The 20,689-nt window shown below is 45.1% G+C and overlaps 1 protein-coding gene across 3 annotated transcripts in view; it reads left to right on the top strand.

Annotated features, from left to right (window-relative positions):
* The window catches only part of EIF4E3 (eukaryotic translation initiation factor 4E family member 3), a 485,705-nt gene that overhangs the window by 42,199 nt on the left and 422,817 nt on the right, over positions 1-20,689 (top strand). The gene's annotated exons all lie outside the window — the stretch shown is intronic.

Below are 20,689 nucleotides of genomic sequence, written 5' to 3'. Positions count from 1 at the left end.
CCACCCCCCCCCCCAATTCCTCAGACCTTAATCAGGTAACATGGCTCACAACCACAGTGTGGTGTTTTGTTGTTTTTTTTTTTAAGTCTTAACTACTCAGTTATCATTTAATAACAAGTTACCATCCCCTTGCATGTATCCTCCCTGAGATTTCAGTTTCATCTAAATTACTACACAAAGGATTTCAGAGCTGAAACTGGTGAGCACACTTTAGCTTGGGACATCTAGCACCAGTTATCCCGAATTTAAAATCTTATCAGTTGCGTTCAAAATGATTCATTCTTTCCAACTGTCTTACCTGTGTGTAAGCCGAAGCAGGCTTATTTGCCTTATGTTTTGGATCTGCTCGTGCCCCCCACCCCCACCCATCGTATACCATCTGTGCCCTATGCAGTTGGGGCTCTTCCACATATGGCTACAAGCTGGTGTAATGCCCTTCCTTTTGATCTGGCTTCATCTAGTGATTTGCTCAGTATTTTTAAGGTCAGACTGAAAACTTTTCTGTTCTAGTTATTTTTGATTTTATATTGTGTGTTGTGTTTGATGTTCAGATACATGTGAAAGTTGCTTCTATGAGTCAGTAATTTTTATTCCAGCCTTTTGCAGCAATAAGGTAAGACTAGACTGTACTTTTCTTCCTTGAAAATGCAGTGATTTATGTGTTGAGGGCGACTGTTTAGGCTTTTCATGTAAAAGTTCTTGCTGTTTTCTCATTTGGGACTATGCTGCTATGAAATCTGTGCTCCTTTTTTTAAGTCATAACTTTGTGGGGTTTAAGGGTCCATTAGTTTGTAGAACTTGCTATTGAGAGGGTTTTTTTCTCATCTGTTGCCATTCATTTTCACTCTGTATTGGGATTCTATAGAACAGAAGTGTCATTCTCCTCCCTCAGGTTTAAAATTTCATGCCATTTTGTTAACCACATTGCTTCATCTTAACTAGGGTCCGAGTATATGTGTGGTGATGGTCATAACGCTGTTTATTCTAGCTCCTAGTGAACCTTTCTGTCCAGCTAGCGTAGTGTGTATGAAGCTCCCAGCACGGCGTGTGGGACACGGAGTAGGGCGTCCATGATACCCTGACAGGAAGCAGCTGTTCCTTGCATACTCCCCTGTTGAGCGCTCATCTTCGGCTCTTAGAAAACACATTTCACTTACTTTCATTTCTTTTCTCTACTTTTTGCTAAGAGTGGTCTCATTTTAGAGTAAGTCAGTTACTCTTATTTCTCTCTTGTCCTCCAATTTGCCCTTAAGATTCAACTGTCCCCCATTTCTCCAAGTAAAGGGAACTTACTCTTCCTTTCTGGCTGTCCAGTATATCCCTTTAAAAACAAAAAGAAACCAGCAAACTCTTACTTCTCCCATTTATCTGCAGACTTTCATATCTCTCGCTGCAGAAGCAAGCAGTTCAAGATTATGTGTGTGATGCCCAGTCACCATGAACACAGCAGATTTTCATGAAGTCTTTGAGGGGCAGGGCGTTAACACCCTAAAAGTGTTAAGATTTCCCAATATCTCCTTCTCGTATTCGGGTCTAATTACTGCCGCCATACATTCTGTGTGTGCTGGATCATGTAGTGGTTATCAATGCACTTTTTGGGGACATGTTCTTAGTTGTAGGCTCAGCCTTCCCACTGAAGATACAGTTTTTCAGAGGCCAACCCCGGTGATTCTTTTGGTTGTAGCAACCGCTGTTACGGAACTTTTAACTGCTTTCTCTAATGAGTGTATTTTTAAAACCCTCTGGAATCCTATGGGAAGATAGGTCTTTTGTTATAGGAAGAAAAGAAAACAGTAGTATTTACTGGACTCAGCAAGTTAAAATGTGTACCCTTGAAATATGTATCTATTTCCCATCATCTGGCTAAGCTGTGGTGCTGACTAGGTTATTTCTTGCCAGAGAAAATAATTTTAAATCATAAGCATATTTAACTAGCAAGCATAAATCATAAGCTCTTCTAATCATAAGCATGTTGAACTCTGGTACCATTTGTACAGATGCTATGGTTAAATGTGTGGGCTCCTCCCAGCCTCAAAGATGTGGACAAGCTCTTACTCCCCAATTTCCTCTTTCACTGGGGGAACTTAAATCACTTGTTGTTTGCACATATAGAATTCTAGAAAGCATGGACCTAGAGGAAGGTTTCAGGTCTTAGGAGAGTTTGGGGTTTTGTGACTCACCCTGACTGGAGACTGGTAGAAATGAAGGTAAATATTAACACAGCATTCCCTTTTTGAGGCAAAAATAATTGGTCTTTCAGGAAGATAGTCAAATTATGAAGGACAAGACTCTGATTTTCAGAATGTGTCTTTTTTTAAAAAAACAAACGTCATGGAATCATAAATAACATTTTAACAGAAGCCTGTTGGCTTTCAAAAAGTGTTCTCCAGGTGGTTGGTTCTACAGAAATACTTCTGGATATACTGCAAACAAAGCTCCTATTGTAAAGTATATTTTTAAAAGTATTTTTTAAAGTGTAGTAACACAATAACACATCCATACTGACATGCATTGCAAGGCAAATTGTTAACATTTTGGAAGCCAGTAGGCATAATTTACATACTCATTGATTTTGTTTTATGAAACACCACTTTTTAGAAACTTTTTATTGTAAAAATAAAACAAAGATAAAGAAAACCACCCAAAACAAATGTGTAACTTAGTGAATCGTTATATGGAAAACACTCCTAGAACAGCACCCAGGTCGAGAAACAGAACTTTGCCAGTCACTCCAGGAGCCCTCTTTGTTAGTTTCCTCGCAGTCCCAGGCCCTGCCTGGCCCACTTGACTTCCAGTAAGCCCTTCTTCCTTGCATTTCTTTCTGGTTTTATCACTCAGGTAATAAACATCACCTTTACCTTTTTATATAGAAACTCCTCTATTTATGAAAGTTGAGTTCAGAAAAGTTATTTATAAGCTCTTTAAATGCTAAGTGTGGGGGCGCCTGGGTGGCTCAGTTGGTTAAGCGACTGCCTTCGGCTCAGGTCATGATCCTGGAGTCCCTGGATTGAGTCCCGCATCGGGCTCCCTGCTCGGCGGGGAGTCTGCTTCTCCCTCTGACCCTCCCCCCTCTCATGTGCTCTCTCTCATTCTCTCTCTCTCAAATAAATAAATAAAATCTTTAAAAAAATAAATAAATAAATGCATGCTAGGTGTGGAATGACACTATAAGCCCGGGCTACCCCCATAAGTCAGGGAGCGGGTAGAGTTTGGCATGCTTCCGCTGTGCTGTGTGGCTCTGTTCCTAGCTGTGACTCAGTAGAAACTAATGGCATATGGCGCTCCATGCCATCGAAGCACAGAGACTCACTAATTTACTTCTCCCCAAGACACTAGGAGGTACTGTCATGATTGTTGCCCCCATTTTCTGTATGTGGAAGTTAAGGCTCAGGGGTGAAATGACTTGCCCACGCCCACGCAGGTGGTCTGTCACGGAGCCAACGGACAGATAAGGTACTGTGGCTCCAGCCTGTTCTCCTGATGCTAGGCTTGATGGAAGATTCCAATATACAAGGATTTTGAGATTGCCTCGAAGAGTTTGTTGGTAAAGGAAAGGTCCTTTCTACAGCTTTAAGAAAAAGATTGAAAACTCGCTGGCCTAGTTCAGCCTTTCATTTTACAGATGAAGAAGTGACCCAGAAAGCATAAAGAATTTGCTTAAGGTCACACAAGCAGTTGGTGGCAAAGTTGCAGCCAGCTCCCCGAATCTCTTGGCTGTTAAAATCAACGATCTTTCCTTCATTCCATACCTTATGTGGAAAAAAATACACATTTCCTAATCCGCTTCTTTGCATCAGTTCCACATGAGCAGATTTGTCTCGAAACCAGTGTACAACTAGGATACACCATCTACTTGCTTACTTTTTCAAGGTTTTAGCTGGGAATTAAAAAATTTATATTTGAAGTTTGCTTTTCTGTCTCACTTATTGAGTGCCCAATCTGTAGATGCACATGCCTAACACTCTCCTCCAAAGAATGTACAAGAATAACACATTTGACTGGTGTGGATGGCAGGTGGAGAAGAATTACTGGTGTAGTGTAGGCCCTTCAACATATTCACGGCCAATTCTGGATTATCCCAGCACAGATGGATCATGCAAAATCCCTCTTCTACTTCTTACTGGTGACCTTTAACTATTTGTGTTTGCAAATGCTTCTACCGGAGATTGGAAATGAGAAGAGCAGAGATGATGGGATTTGGTTTCTTGACCAGATTGTCAGGTGTCCTGGTTAATGGTTTGGTGGTTTTCGTGGGAGACTGTGGGATTCTCTCTGGGTTGAACCACTCTGGGATTTCCAAACCTTAGCCTTGGATGTCAACAATCGGAAGGGAGGCAGACTGGCACAATGCAAAGAGCTTAGCTTGGAATTTGTTTTATTAGGTTGAAATCCCATTAGCTTCTGCCTCAAGCAAGTTACTCATCCTCTCATAGCCCCAATTTCCTAATCTACAGAAGGGAAGAAGACAGAGCTTCTTCAAAGCCAATGACATATTTAAGCACCCAGCTCAGCACTTTGCTCATGTAGAGAGCTATTCAATGGTACTTCTATTAGTTGACTCTATGTCCACACGGTAAAGAGAATGAACTGATCCAATGAAACTTTGGCACATTCCTCTTGACGTATTGGTCCGGCTTAAGTTGTTTGAGATCCTGCAAGTTGATGGCAACACTGGCCCAAACCCACTAGTCTCATGACTGCTTGTTTACCAATCATTCTACCTCCTCACGCCATAGTGGCACAAACAAATCTGCCTTCTTCACTGGAGCGCTGTGTACCTGACTTCTGGGTCATTTGCTGTGAACCAATTAAAAACCTGAATGAATCTTCCAGTTAATTATTTTCTAAGGACATTATTGCCATTGTTACTCAGGAATATACGAAGGAAGTCTAACTAATGAAAATGTTTTCCAGGCTGAACAAATTATCGTTGAAACATAAGTCCCATGTAATGCTCTGTGGATTGTAGGCACTCCAACTTAACATTGGAGGAGGACCGTAGGAGGCTCCCAAGGGTTCCTTGTATTCCGTGCATATTCTTTTAATGCTGGGTGCCTTACAGAAAGTTGATAGACATCAGTATAGCTGAGATAAGGATTATATGGGATACTGACTCATTTAGTCAAAGTATTTATGAACAACTATGATGTGCTGCTAGGCACTGGGGATACAAAAATAAACAAGAAAAGACATCACCCATTCTTCATGGAGCTTACCGTTGAGCGGATTGGCAAATATCATTAAAACTTAGGAACTACTAGACCATAAAAAAGGCAGGAAATGTATCTTAAACATGTTTGAGCTCCACATACCTACACATACTACAAACTCAGTGCATGCTGGAATGAGGGAATGTTTGAGTGTTGTCGTAAGCAGAGTTTTGTGTTTTTTTTTTTTTTAGGTTAAATTATCCTTAGATTTCTAAAGCTGACTGTTTTTACTAATCCCATTGTTTTAAAATGCTCTAATAATAGTTTTGACACTGAATTCAGTAACCACAAAGGCTGTTTATAATTTGTTGGTGCTTTTCAAACATCTTTAAAAGCCGATCGAGCCCTGGACTTTCGCTTGGTAATTCACCATGTCTTTATGTATATACCTGAGGGGTAACCATCATAAAAAGGCCTGTGCGCCAACATGTTCAATATGGGGATTCTTACACTATGGAATGTCTAAAGATTGCTTACTCTGTAATTTTTAAAAGCCCTGTAATTCCTTATAAAGCATATATAGCATCTGAACAAGAAATATGACACTAAGTCTTGGATTAAATAATATCTTGGGGCCACTGCCTTATGCATTTTCAGCGGCTCAGGAACTCCACTAAGTGCAGGTTAACAAGACCAGAGCATCGTAAATGAGCATCTGTCCCATGACCCAGTTGGAGACCCCTTCAGATTATTCATTCCAGAAGCACGTGCTGACACCGGGTTCAGCCCTCTCGAATCTCCCACTCCAAGTGGCCTTTTAAGATTGGCAGGAGGTCAGAGCCTTCCAACCCCGTGCTTTGTGGCGTGGCTCAATGTTTTCCGGGTCTTACTCTGTAGCCCAGATAACTCTATTTTCAATTAAAGTAAACAAAAGGAGACTTGGGATGGGGAGCAGTCCAACTCGGAACACTTGTGTGGAAAAGGGTTCTGTTGTTGTTTTTCCAGAGCGTTTTAAATGAGAACAGGCACAGAAGAACTCGTTCAGTTGGGCACCATCACCGTTTATCCCGCTGACCTGGGTTTTTGCAGCCCTAGTTCAGCCTTCCACTTCAAAGGCCTGGCTCTGAGGGGATCACACATTTGCCTTGATGACAAATTAATCAAACTTGATTTCTTAGATGAGATGGATACAAAAGAGCTACAGCTCCCCAAGGCCTGAAAGTCACTACGGCCCTTCTGGCTCTGATTAGAGCCACAAAAGGATGTCTGAGAGCCATCTTCCTCCCCGCTCAGGCTGTGGGACAGAGCTGAAAGCCGCCGGCTTGTAAAGGAGAAAGGCCTTATTAAAACACATTTCAGCTGCGATCAAGTGCTCGGCGAGCCCTTCTGACAGAGGAAAATTACTTTTTAGTAGATGCTCACCTTCTCTCAAGAGCAAAGTTTCCACTTAGAAGAATGAGAAGAGGGAGTATATTAGCAATCTGAAATGTTTATAGAGCTTCCCTTTTGTTTCTGTTGGGAAGGTGAAGTTAAAAAAGAAAGAAAGAAAGAAAGAAACTGGCCTGTGATATCTGGCAAGCGTTAGGGATAGGCGGAGTTTGGCTAAGGAAATTTACTTGTACCTGGTTAAAAAGCAAATTCCCCCGGCCGGGAGCTTTATGTACCTTTAAGGCAGGCCTAGGACAAGGCAAAGAATGGGATTCAAAATGCGACTGCTGTGGGTCGGCTCCGGCAACCCACTCATGCGAGAGAGCGAAATAAGCCTTCTGCTAAATCGGGGAGCGCAGGATTTCGATGCAAACCCTCTTAGCAGCTTTGTCATCCGCCTGTTCTGCGGAGCATCCAAGGACACTGCTCGCATCCCTCTTGTGATCGCTGTGCGTTCTATATTTAGAAGAATTTCTGTTGCACAAAATATGGTCCCCTGACTGTCCTGGGCGGGCTTTACGGCTTTCCCTAAAAGCCTTCAAAAAATGAAAGGTTCATACCTTTATATCACAGTTTTGGAAAGAAGAACCCAAGAGGTGTTTTTTCCCCCCTTTAATATGGAGCAAAACACACAAATCCACATACTGTGAGTTCCTATTTTATTTGTAGGATCTCCTTCCACGCAGCTGCACCATCGCCATCCGGTGACTGATGGCTGATAAACATGTGCGCGGTGAAGTGGGGTCACACAGGCTCATCTCTCATTTCTGACACTTGGTTTGAAGAGCCTTCCTCCAAGTATCTTTGTGATCCTGACAGGCAGTTTTGAGAAGTTTGTGGCATTCCAGGATCCTTAATAACTTAAAGCTGTATTTTAGATTGCAGCCAGGAGCAAAGTGTACAGCGGGTTCTCCCTTCGCCACGGCGGCGAGCGGACTGCAGTGCTGACCCCACAGCTCTCTGACACGTGTGCAGCCAGCCAAGCCCCTTGTGGCCCCAGCCCTCTGCCTCCGTCCCCGCCTGCTCACCCCTTCCCAGCCTGAGCATGAGCCAAGGCCCCCTCCTCCAGGAAGCCAGCTCTGAGCTTTCAAGCTGGAGAGGAGCCCTCCCTCTGGCAACGTAGGAGGCCCTTAAATTTTCCTTTTGCTCCTCTGTGGCACTAGGTGCGTTCTTATGTGTGTTCATTTGTAAGTGTGGCCCTAACTCAAGAATCCCCAGGCCTTTCACACAGAGGCTCTGCTGTTTGTTGAACGGAGGAGCGACATTGTCACAAGCCCAAGGGAGATGCCTTGTAGGATCCTGGGGAATTGGTTTTGTGGTTGGAAAGAGCACTGCCATTTGAGGGAAAAGACTAGCTCCTGCCTCCCTAAACCCCAGCCTGCAAGCTTTGTGACCTCGCATGGGGCTTCCTGACCTTTCTGAGCTTCAGTTTCTGTCGTCTGAGGCACAGGCAGAATGAATACTCCCGTCACTGGGTGGAAAGATGAAATGAGAAAATCTGTGGGAAGACCCTTTGCAGCAGCTCAGGCTGTTCATGTGTGGGTCTTGATAGTCCTACTTTATGGTACCGTAGTGTTCTGGTCAAGATAGGCCTGTTGTTTTTAGATATACGCCGGCTGTTTTAAAATCACACTCTAACGCAGAGGCCCGGGGCGCCTGGGTGGCTCAGTTGGTTAAGCGCCTGACTCTTGATTTCGGCTCAGGTCATGATCTCAGGGTTGTGAGATCGAACCCCGCATCAGCATGGAGCCTGTTTAAGGGTCTCTTCCTCTGCTTCTGTCCCTCCCCGCCTCAAAACATAAAAGAGTCCAGACACTTTTTATGTTTATGAAAATCCTCTTTTTAGGATAAAAGTGATACATTTTAACACAATGCAAACAGTAATAGCTACCCCCGCACCCCCAGCCAAGTACTTTTTTTTCCATAATGATAGCCGTGGGAAATAACAGTGTTTATGGAAATCTGAAGATAGGCACGAAAGTGGGGCTGCTTAGGGCCAGGGCAAGGCTGAGAGGAATGCCATAAAGGATATGTCAAGGAAGTAAGGCGAAAGTGAACAGGAAAAAGGAGAGACCAAAGAACAGTGAGCCTTGCAAAGTGGCCTGGCCTTACTCAGGTGGTACGGGAGAAGTCATCTACCAGCGTCTCCTGTCTCCTGCCCATGTGCGCGGGATCCTTTAAAGGAAACATAGCCATTATGCTTCATTTGTGGGCGTCCAACACCTGTAGGACTTTCTTCACTCTGCACCTGGAGGTGATGTCTGAGGGCAGAGGAAACCCGCCAGAGCCCCCACTGACTTTCTAGAGTTCAGACATGCCCCTCGAGGTAATTAAGTCGGCACTCACCTTGATCAACAAATGTGTATTATCTTCACACCAAGACACAGACTGTTGGTCCTGGAGAAACTTCAGTGGAGGTTTGTGGTTTTAAATCTAATTATTTTTCTTGTTGGTGTTGTATCTTGTTCTCAAGAACAGTTTATGCCTCTTGTGTTTAGGTAGCTGAATGATAGTCACCGTGACAAGAGCTGGGCACTGTTAATAGTTTTCTACTATTAGACGTTTTGCTGGTGTTTCAGTAATTCCAAGAGCATAAAAATGGGAGTGACTCTGGTCTTCTTTGTTCCGCTAAAAAGTCTGTTATGGCTCTTGGGCTACATGGAACCCCTGATAGGGTAGCCCTAGAAAGTCATTCAAATAAGATGGGAGAGGTCGAAATTGTGTTAGGACTTCACCAGACTTACAGGGAGCATGTTCCCTGGTGTTATCCGGGGAGAGGAGATAATTTCTGCCTTGCAAGAGGGGGTCAGTGACTGGCAATTAGAACATGACCTTGTTCTAACCAATCTCGATAGCCACTTCACATATCCAGTTGTATATTTCGTTTTTTACAACACAGAACTTAAAATCTCGGGGGCGCCTGGATGGCTCAGTCGGTTAAGCGTCTGCCTTCGGCTCAGGTCATGATCCCAGGGTCCTGGGATAGAGCCCTGCATCAGCCCTGCTGAGCAGGGAGCCTGCTTCTCCCTCTCCCTGCTGCTCTGCCTACTTGTCCTCTGTCAAATAAATAAAAATAATAAAAGAAAAATCTTAAAAAAACTTAAAATCTCACATGTTGCAGGCAAAAAGCCCTAATTAGTTCATGGGTGGAATCATTGGAGAACGAAATGTGTTTATAACAGAATACAGGTTTTAAAAGGAGACTCTATTCAAAGTCTGTTATAGTGACAGGCGTCTTAACTCCAATTCTTGTAGATGCTTTCTTCGTTGTACCAAGTTCAAAGTAGGTGAAAAGTGTCTATTTCTAAAAGTTGTAGAAATTCTAAAGTTTATGTTTAGCAGAATAGCTAAATGAAGCACCCAGCCCAGCCCATCAGATTCTTTGAAAGTCACTACCCAATTGCAACCTGCCAGTGTCAACCTTTATAAACAACCAGTGTGGTGTTTACAGGTCCCTGTGGGCCACCTTCCAGGTCACTGGCTGGCCGTCATCAAAAGATGAGACCAGCTGCACTTGGGGACTCACTGGAAGGGTTTGTAGAGAGAGGCTCCATGATGGCAGAGAGCAAAGTGGGAAAGTCCTCTCTTGCAAGTAGCAGGGTGGTGGGATATTCATGTGTCTTGAGCACAAGACTCGAGCCAGGCTGGAAACCCTCTCCCAGGGCTGCCATTTGAGATTTCCAAGATCCAAGACAAGCTAGGTTCTCTGGGGTTTGTCAGTTACATAATTGTCCTTCCCTGAACACAAGCCCAATGATGAGCCTTTCTCAGCTGCACCTGCCAGATACAAACAGGTGTGAACTTTCTTGAAGCTAAACCTCCATCTATGTTTAGATACGAATGAGTCTCCTAAATCTGTGTTAGTCAACTTTTGATGATTCAAAAGCAACCTACGTAGCAGTCACCAACCTGAGTTGGGGTCCCATCTAGTGATGCTCCCTTATTCCATAGGTTTGATGCTGAGAGAGCAAAGGTGCCTTGCCCGAGGTCACAGAGCTGGTGAGCCCCAGAGCAGGATCTGTGCTTCTGTACCTCAGTTCCCCTCGCTCTACATCCAGTCTCCTTTTCCTGTGCAACTAATTTTACAGTTGTTTAAATAATGCATTCCTGTTCTCTGCCTTTATTTTCATAGCTCAATTTAGTCCATGCTCAGAATTTTCACTAAGATAATTTTTTAAATGTGAGAAATTAGCAAAACACCAAAGCAATTTCAGCCACATGTAACATTGGGGGTACAGGAAGAGAGGGTCACAATAAGCACCATTGCATTAGGGCTACTTCATTGCAAGTGACAGAGAAACCTACCAAGAATATGGTAAATAACCTAACTGAGAAGTTGTGGAGTATTGTGGCTTCAAGCAGAGTTTGATCCAGGAGACCTAATCTCATTGTTCTCTTTGTGCTGTCTTCATTCCCCAGCTCTAAACCTATATCCTCCCACTTTTTTTAAAAAGATTTTATTTATTTATTTGAGAGCGAGAATGAGATAGAGAGAGCACATGAGAGGGGGGAGGGTCATAGGGAGAAGCAGACCCCCTGCCGAGCAGGGAGCCCGATGTGGGACTAGATCCCGGGACTCCAGGATCATGACCTGAGCCGAAGGCAATCGCTTAACCAACTGAGCCACCCAGGCGCCCTTTTTTTTTTTTTTTTAAGATTTTATTTATTTATTTGAGAGAGAGAGAATGAGAGAGAGCACATGAGAGGGAGGAGGGTCAGAGGGAGAAGCAGACGCCCTGCCGAGCAGGGAGCCCAATATGGGACTCGATCCCGGGACTCCAGGATCATGACCTGAGCCGAAGGCAGATGCTTAACCAACTGAGCCACCCAGGCGCCTCTATCCTCCCACTTTTAAGAGACCTTTCTCTCTCCCCCTCTCTCTCTCTCTCTCTCTCAAGATTCCCAGGAAGTCCCAACATTGTGTGCCATTGACTCTAACTGGCTCTCATTCCTGAGCCAGTGACTGTGGCCAGAGGATGACAGTGCTTTGCCAGGCCAGGCATAAGTCCTATACCCCAGCCTACAGCTCCAGTGACCTCCTGGAGATGGAGTCCCAGAAAAGGGGGTGTTGATTCTGGGTGACAAACTCAGAAACCTCAACTACAGCGTAAAGTCCCAGTAGCTGGATGACCCAGGGCGGGGTACCTCACTGCCAAGCCTCCATTCTTTCAACTGCAGGATGGAGATGATATTGGCGCTGCTCTCATTTTGTGTGGTACCCTAACCTTTGTCTGTGGTCCGGTTCAATAAATTTTTGCCTTAGCCTAAGTTAAGAAGCCAGTGGTGGTACTGTGGTTCCCAGTTGCCCTGTGGATGATGTCCTGACTCCGTGACTTGCCCACATGGAGCTAAGTCTCCAGTCTTTCCTCCTTTCACTCCTATTATCCTTCCTCCTTGCTCCTCCCTGAAGGCGAGTGACCCCCCCCCCCAGGGTGCCATTACAGTACCCTTCTCCGTCCCTCTCCCCAGGGCACCCCTCCTGTGTTCTCTCTTGGAGCCTGCACCTGTCCCAAGACAGCAGGAGCACAATGTATTGTGACAGCCTCTTTGTCCTTCCCACTAGACTTGGCAAGGACAGACACCATGATTATCACTCAGGGGGGCACCATGCCTGGCTGATAGCAAGCGTGCGATAATCTTTGTTGTAGAAATCAAGCAGGGATGAATGGTAGGCAGGCAGGGTGTCTCCCAGGTGAGGGCCTGCTTGGCCCTGTGTGTTCGGTGCCCCAGTAGATGAGGGGGCTTCACTCTGACCTATAGCCACAGCCATCACCCCCATATCAGGCCGTTGCCTTGCAGAGCATCCTACCCAGTGCACCGGGCACGCAGTGGGTGCCCCCCACCCCAGGCACCATCCCCACCACTGGGAAACCCAATGAGCAGTCACTTTGCTTACTGCGCAGATGCTTAACACTCCTTGTCTAGATTGTAGACAGTGTTGTAGTTTTGTAATACATTCTTACTTTTAAAGGATGAGGTGCTTCTTGATTCAAAAAGCAAATTTTGATTCACAAAAGAACTTTGCCGTATGTAAAGATGGACTCTGTGGGTTAGAGCTTTAGAGCCCCTCAAAGTGAAAATGTCACTGACTACAGGTTAAGGGGAACTTGCTTTGGGAGGAGACTCAAAAATGCAAAAGAAACACAACCTGGAAATGACACAAGGTGCGATTAGATCCACCCTCTGCCGGGCCGGCCCCACCCTTGTCAGGTCCGAGAGGCCACTGTTCTTATCTTCCCAGGGGGGTGGTAGCCTGCCGGGAGGCTCTTGGCAATGGGGAGGCATTTCATATAGTTTCTTCTAGTCAAGTTCGGTTTTGACGTTTCATGGGTTAGTGCCTAAGAAATGCCTCCTTGCCGTAAGTGTTAGGGTGAGCCGAAGGAATAGACCCCTGCTGCAAATGCAGGCCGTCCATCTGAGAAGTGAGTATCCGGCGGCCTGGCTCTTTGGGCTCAGCTTGCAAGCCATCTCTCTCTTTCTGGCCCCCAATTTTCTTTTGTGGAGCTGGTCTCTCTGTCTTATTGAAGTATTTCCCATGTGTTTGCTAAAGGGAAATCACCACCAAGACATCTGCAAAGTCTCCAGGCTTTGAAGTACCCACAGGAACTCAGCAAAGAGAAATGCAGTTACTTTGAGTCTCCTGGGTGGGGGGAAGATGGTGTGTTTGGTGTTAGAGCAGCTGGTGATGAATCCAGGGTGCCGGCACCACCGGAAATGAAGGTATCTTCATTCTTTTCCTACCTGAGACGAGAACTTTTTCATTTTTTCTCCCCCAAAGGGATGAAAAATAGAAGCACATATACAAAAAAAGTGTTTAGTTTGCCCTCATTCAAGTGAAAATTCCGATGTTAGTGTGCTTTTAAAGTGTGTGTGTTTCTCGATTCATAACCCTTTAAATATGGGTAGTATTTACGAACTCACAAAGCACACTTGTGTATATTAACTCAAGTCCCCTGTTCAGCTTGTTACCATTATTCTCCAGATGAGCTGACTGAGCGAAAGACAGTGGCAAAATTACCCAGCATCACTTAGCTGGTGAGGGGCAGACCGAAGGCCTATCTGATTCCAGAGGGAGTGTTTTCCAGCTTAGAGATGCTTCTTCCAATTTACTGGGGGATAGTGGCCTGACATGAACTGTTTTCCCTCCACATCACCCCCAAATTTTAGAGTAATCTCTCTCCATATGTGTGGAGACCAGTGTTCATGGTTCCACAGACAAAAGAGAAACAAGAAATGAAGCCATAATCATAATGCAACTAATAATAACATTGGTCAAGCACAGACTCTATGCCCGGTTCTGTTATACATTATATGTATAAACTTAATCCTCATGGGGACCTACCTTCTCCCGTGAAATGAGGTGACTTGCCCAAGGTCTCTGAGCTAGAAAAGTGGGGGTCAGGTTCCAAATGCAGACAGTCTGACAGCAGACGCCTCCTCTAAACCACCCTATGGATACTCACTGAGCGCTTGTATGCTAGACCCTTTATATGCGGTATCTTATTGAATCGTCCCTGTCCCTGATTGACAGCGGAGGAGACTCATTCAATATGGTTAAGTGACCTGCCCAAAGTCAGAGGATTTAGCCAGTGTAGGAGCCAAGATATGAACCAGGCTGTCTGTCTCCCAAGGCTGATCTTGGACCCTCTTGCTTCATTGCATGCCTAAGTATGCCATTTACACTGCTATGCACAAAACCGCCTTGTGTATAAAACTGCCAGCAAGGGGCGCCTAGATGCCGCAGCTGGTTGGGTCTATCCCGCTCATGGTTTCTGCTCCAGTTCTGATCTCGGGGTCCTGATCATGGAGCCCCGCCTTGGGCTCCACGCTCAGCACAGTTTGCTCGGGGCTCTCTCTGCCCCTCCCCCTTACACTCGCATTCTCTCTCTCAAATAAATAAATCTTTAAAAAAAAAAAAAAAACTGCCAACAAGCCCACTGAGGGTGGATTCCAGAGGCTGTGCTTCTAGAAGCCCTGCCCTAAGCAGCATATCTCATTGAGGCACCTGACAGATGGGGAAACTGAGGCCCAGAGAGGCTAAAGGACTTGCATAAAGTCTTATGTCTTACGGAGCAGTGGCACCAGGATCTGAATACAAGTGCTCTGGACTTAGGGCTCTGGCCTAGGCAGTCGTGCTCTTCAGAGGACACTGAACTTGGCAGCGGAGGGCTATCTGGGGGAAGGAGGTTGGGAGCCTGGTTTTCCATTTCTGCACCGTCCCCAAATTACTCCAGGCCCTTTAACCTCTCTCTGCTTTTCCCTCCCCTCAAGAAGTGTAGAGAAACTGCCACCCACCTTCTTCACAGAAATTTTGCAAAGATTAATTGGATAATTTCAGAATCGTTCTTTGAGCTGTTTGAAGGAAAGTTGCCATCGAGAACAAAGTAAAATAACAATAATTATTATATTTAAATGTATTTATGAAGATCTCTCGGGGGGCAATTAAGAGGAGACCAGCTGGGGCTTGTGGGAAATTCACCAGGTGATGGAATGCCCGTGTCCCTGCCCGTTGCCCCCTGGCCCCGCCAGTATGCTGGTGGAGCGACAGTGTCTGAAAGGATGGGCCCAGGAGGGTGGGGGCTTCCGAGCCAGAAATAACGCTTCAGTCCCTAAATAACTTGCCTGCCCATCTCAGGCCTTTGGGAGGCAGCACCTGTTGTGACCCCAGACTGGTGACCTCAAAGTGCTCACACAGCTCTTTCCAAAACCTCCACTCCCCTGTCATCGACGGTGGAGAACTTAGTCTTTAGGCTTCCGCGTCCGTCCTATAATTAATTACTGCCCATTTACCACAGGGACAGAAAATTCCTACCGCCTCAGCCGGGGGCCTCGGAGGACTCTCGCATCTGCTGCGGAACCTGTGTTTGTATTTAGTGGTGTATTGCAGCCGGTTTATTCTAGGCTCTCCAGATCCCTCGGCTGCTCACATCTGGTCTGTTCAGACATCGCCCTCTCTCCATTCGGAGGGCCTGGGTTTTGGTGGGCAAGATGTTCTCTTTTACAATCGATTTGCCTTTGATCTTTAAGACTGGCTTTCCTGCTTAAACACCTGGCCGTGCTTAGCCGCTGTAGTGATTCCACACTCCTGCACAGTGTTGCTTTTCTTTTTAGACACAGATGGCCATCATGCTGGGTGCAACTGCAACCACAGCCTGCTCATCATCTAAGAACAGATTTTTTCCCCCTGCAGCTGATCCAGACAGGATAACCTCTGAGGCGAACACTCGGGTACCTTCCCAGCTCTTACAGCTTCATTTTCTGCTCCGCACCAACCCCCACCAGCTCCTCTCCACCACGTGTGAGCAGAGCGTCTCCAACAGGGGTGTGCATACAAATCATCTGGGCATCTGATTAAAATACAGAGTGTGATCCATCAGACAGGGTGGGTCTCAGACTCTGATTTCTGATGAGCTCCCAGGGGATGCGGATATTGCTGGCCCATGAACCACATGTTGAGCAGGAAAAATCTTAGATTACTTCTGAATCAGCTCCACGCTGGCCTCCCTCTAAAATGTTCCTATTTCTTTCCCTTGCTCTTAATTAAATGTAACCCCTTTATGTTCTCTTCCCGTAGAAGCACTCTCCTGTCCACACACGGGTGACTATTTCATACTCAAGTGCTAATAGCCGATAGAGAAGCAGGTTGAATAATTAGAAGACAGCAGGGCATAGGATCCACGTTGTGACTACTATACGAGGATCACACTTCTAGTAGCTGAGCCATGATTGTTTTTAATCTATCCTGACAATATTCTACCTTGATGAAAGTTTTTAAAGTAATAATTTTATTGACCATACGAAATCTCATATAGAATCTTTTTATACCCATTCTCCCCCTACCCTCCAAGAACACAGAGAATCACAAAGGTACAACTCCGTACTTACTCAGAGCAGCCAGACGTAAAAGCGTCATCCAGTTGTGGTCGAGAAGACTAGCTGTGTACCTGTCAAACTCCATTCTGCAGCTGAGACCAGTTTCTTTCATTCAGTCTTGAGCAAAGCAGTTGCCATTTCATAAGTCTGATAACATAATTAAAACGTTGTCAGCACAACTGAGTCTATGCTGGCCTTTTAACGACTCCTTGGGGATGACATTCAAGAAGAGCATGGGCATCTGAAATGGAGCTGATGGAATGGCTCTCTCTCGGAGGGACACTCTTTTATGCCATCATTAAATGAGCTGTTAGGATTCTCCCATTGCTACATCATGGTTGACAGTGAGATGAGAATCTGTGATAGGATACCATATGATCCTAGGCTCATATCCTGGTTCCATAGCATGGTTATTTAACCTTGTTGGCCTCATTTTCCCCATCTGTATAATGGGTGTAACTATCATCATTTATCTGGGGCTTTTCATGTGATAGGCTCTGTAGAATCCATCCCCATCCCTCAGCCAGCCTTATAAAGCTATCTAACAAGTGGTATGACATGGGTCCAGCCACTGAGTGCAAACCAGCCCTTACTACTGGACAGGCCCTAGAGGCTCTGCTGTACCCGCATCTCCCTTGAGCTCAGGATTGCAAGGTAGCCCACGAGGGGTGGGGTGGTTCAGCCAGGATCCTGGGAGAGTGTGTGCTCTGGGGACTCAAAGCACCTGCTCATTGCTCTGGTGTGAAGGCATTTCAGTACTGTAACTCGTCCATCCCCACTTGGCCAATGAGAATGTGGAGACTCAGATGAAGCAAGTTCCCCAAGACTACACATGCAGTCAGTGCCCTACTGGGTCTGACATGCGGTGATGGAGGTGAAGGTGCGAGCTATAGTATCGGGCATCCGCTCTGTCGGCACTCAGGACACCTTGATCTTCTTTGTCCTTTGTCCACACTCAACTCCTGCCTGCTTCTCCACTACATTCAGTGCTGTCCTCTTCCTGGGGACTCGAACTTTTGGCCTCCTCCTTCCCCAGCAGGGCCTGTCTGCTGCCATGACTCATGGCTTCCAGTTCTCCCGGCTGCACCTCTGCGCACGGGAGTTTTCTAGCTACAGGTTGGTGAAGTCTTCCAAGGCAGGATGTTTACATCCCCTAGAGAAATGGCACGGAATCAAGCCAGCCCTTGCTTGGCAACCCCTGGTTGTTCTTTCCAGCTGAAGGCGCCCTGCCAAACCCACTCAGGAGAAGGAAAACATAACAAGTGCTGATGTGCTTCCATTTTACATAGAACATAATAAAAGTTTTCAGGATGATTTATTTTCCTAAATAAGAAAATACAATGGACACCATCCATTATTCAACATGCTAATGATAACTTTTACTTCCTTGTCAAGGATGATCTAAAGTGGTGTTCAGCTGAAGTACAAAGAACACACAGAGAAAACACACACACACACACACGCACACAATCATAGGATCCCACGACACTCCGTGCCATGACAGTGGGGAAATTAATTGTGGAACAAGGGGATTTGAAACTAAGGGGGAAAACATGTTTCCACATTTGCAATCTTCCAGGCAACATAAGAACAGGGGCTTCTTTAATTTTAGGTAATTCACTTGGAAGTGTCCGCCAGCCAAAGTGCATATTGATAACTCAATGCGTGCTTGATTGTCATTTTTATGGAATATATTTCTTCCAGCTGACATTATTGAAGCCACATGGAGCAGAGAGCACAGAGTTGTATCATTTCTCAAGATCCTTGCTCTTGGCCCAGTTAACACAGGCGTGGGAGGTGGGGACGGGGTGATCTGGAATACCATGGTTCCCTTTTCACCTGAGAAAACATCGGAGGCCTTTTTCCCTGAGAGTTACAATTAACCAGGAAAACGTGGAAGTTTATTTTGATTCTGAGCAAGTTTGATAGAGCAGGAGAATCTCTACTTTCTGATGAATGATGACTTTTTCCAAGTAGAAAGTAAATGGTAATTAAAGTTGTTAATTTCCAAAGTGTTGAGTGATGTTACGTATGTTCAAATGGATAACAGTAAAAATTAAGTCAGTCCAAATAACTTATTTGAGAATTCACACCATAACTCAAGTATTGGTGTCACCAGACACGAGTTCATTTCTAAATTTTCCTTTATATTTTAAGCTTTTTAGGTAGTTTGTGCACCGAGAGGGTGTGCTAATAGGAGAGCCTAGAGAGTAGTTTGGAGCTAGGCATGTGACCCTGAGTCTTCCAGGAGACTCTATTTATTAAATAGTTTAAGGGGGAAAAAAAAAAAAGCTAAAGCTTTTGCCGATTCCCTAAATGGTTTGTTGGCTGTGAAAATGTAAACATCCCTAAAAAATTTTAATGGCCTTAGCCATTCTCCAGAAATTCCTCCATTTTGTGTTTTAGATTTATGAGTGAAAACAGAAGGCAGCATTTCTCAATTCTGAATCACAGCGGAACAGGCCATGTTTGGGAGCAGTTGGGGCTTGGGCTCCGGAGTTGGTTGGCTAGATGACCCTGGCCAAGCTGGTTAACCTCAGGCAAGTTATTATTCCATTATAAGATGCAAAAGATTATAGGTTGTTGTAAGGTGGAAATAAAGCAACACAGGTAAAGTATTTAGGACAGTACCTAGCACAAAGGGATCCTTCAAGAAATGTTGCCCTTCCCACACTCCCCGCAAAAAGAAAAGAAAAAAAAAACCCTTATATATGCCAAAGCTAACATAATAAAATGGAGAACTGAAGGAAATTTTCTGAAACAATGCATCATCATATATTTAGTACTAATCAAAAAGGTTCTGTTTTTATTCTTTGATCCTTCCGGGTAAATGTTGATTGAATGCCTATCATGTGTTAGGAACACATGCCCTAGGAACAATTTCCTTCTACTCCAAAGCTGGGGGCGCCTAGCTATGCAAGCAGTCATGTCTAATTTTAGAGGTTTTCTCAGCAGGAAGAAATGACCAGGGGACATGCTGCTGAAACCAACAGGAGATAAGGTGAAACTCCTGGTCTCATTCTAGAGATTTCCAAAAGATAGTTCTAAAACTATGCTCTTTATGAAGGGGCTTCTAAAATTCTTCAGGCTTAACTCCACCATTCCCTACTTGCAATATCATGTTTAGGATTATTCTAAATGTTTCTGAGACTTTCCACAACTATGTCTATTTCAAGTCTGTTCTCAGAAAATGGAACTCCACAGAAGGCAGTTCACGTGATTTTTAGTCCGAATCTATAAATAATTGGTGTATCCATTTTAGCCCCCAAAACTCCCATCTGGTTCTCTGTTCACACGAGACATTAGGCCGAAAGCTTGGAAGGGGAACGTTATCCCGCGATGCATGAACATCGTAGGATAATTGTGATCATAGTAGATGCTCCTCACTTCCGGTTTTTTGAGGACTATAGCTTGGGCTTCCCCAAGGTAATGTGCACCAGATCAGCAGGCTGGATGGGGGGAGAAAAACACTCGTAGGAAGGCATTTATTTCATCTTCCCTGTTCACTTATCCTGTGTGTCTGCAGGCATTAAGACTCTTCATGGTTCAGGATCAAGAAGGCCTGACCTCGCCCCTGCTCTGACGGCAGACTTTTTATAATTCATGTCTGTGAGAGGCAGAAGAACACAGCTTGTTTGGGGGATCCCAGATGGAGTTTGCAGGATGGTTATTAGGAAAATCATCTCTTTGACTGGTAAACTGAGAAATTTAAATTGGAACAGCCATGAAAAACCATACATGTTGGGAGGTGGGGTGGGGGTGAGGCGGGCCAGGATGTCGCCTTTGCATCTGCAAGAGTCCTATTTTGTAGAGTCGGTCTGCACTTTAAGAATTCCTAATGGGTACAGTCCGTTCAGAATCTCAGCTGAATGTGTTGGAGTCTCTGATCGTGTACTTTTGATTGGGGGAGGGAGGGAAACAATGACACACAAACACACTCTTAACAAAAGATGGGGAAAATGTGGGCACCAGGCGTGTCCCTGCTGATCTGAGGATGACAGTTGAAGAGGGAACATTTCAAGTGCAGGGACTGAAGCAAGAGCAGCCCCCAGACAGGAGAGGGGAGAAGGGTCAGCAAAGGTAAGTTCATAAGCAAAACAGGCTGGGGGGCGGGGGCCGAGGAAAGGCGAGGTGATGTCAAAATAAGGGAAAGCAGAAACCAAGTAAACAGAACCCACTATGACTTATTAGGAATGTTTAATTTGAAATTGTGATCCCTACAATTATTGAAAATGGCG

Source organism: Leptonychotes weddellii, chromosome 1 (assembly GCF_054177405.1).
Source record: "Leptonychotes weddellii isolate Sample4059 chromosome 1, ASM5417740v2, whole genome shotgun sequence".
Classification (NCBI taxonomy): Eukaryota; Metazoa; Chordata; class Mammalia; order Carnivora; family Phocidae; genus Leptonychotes; species Leptonychotes weddellii.
This window is presented reverse-complemented; position numbering and strand designations above follow the sequence as displayed.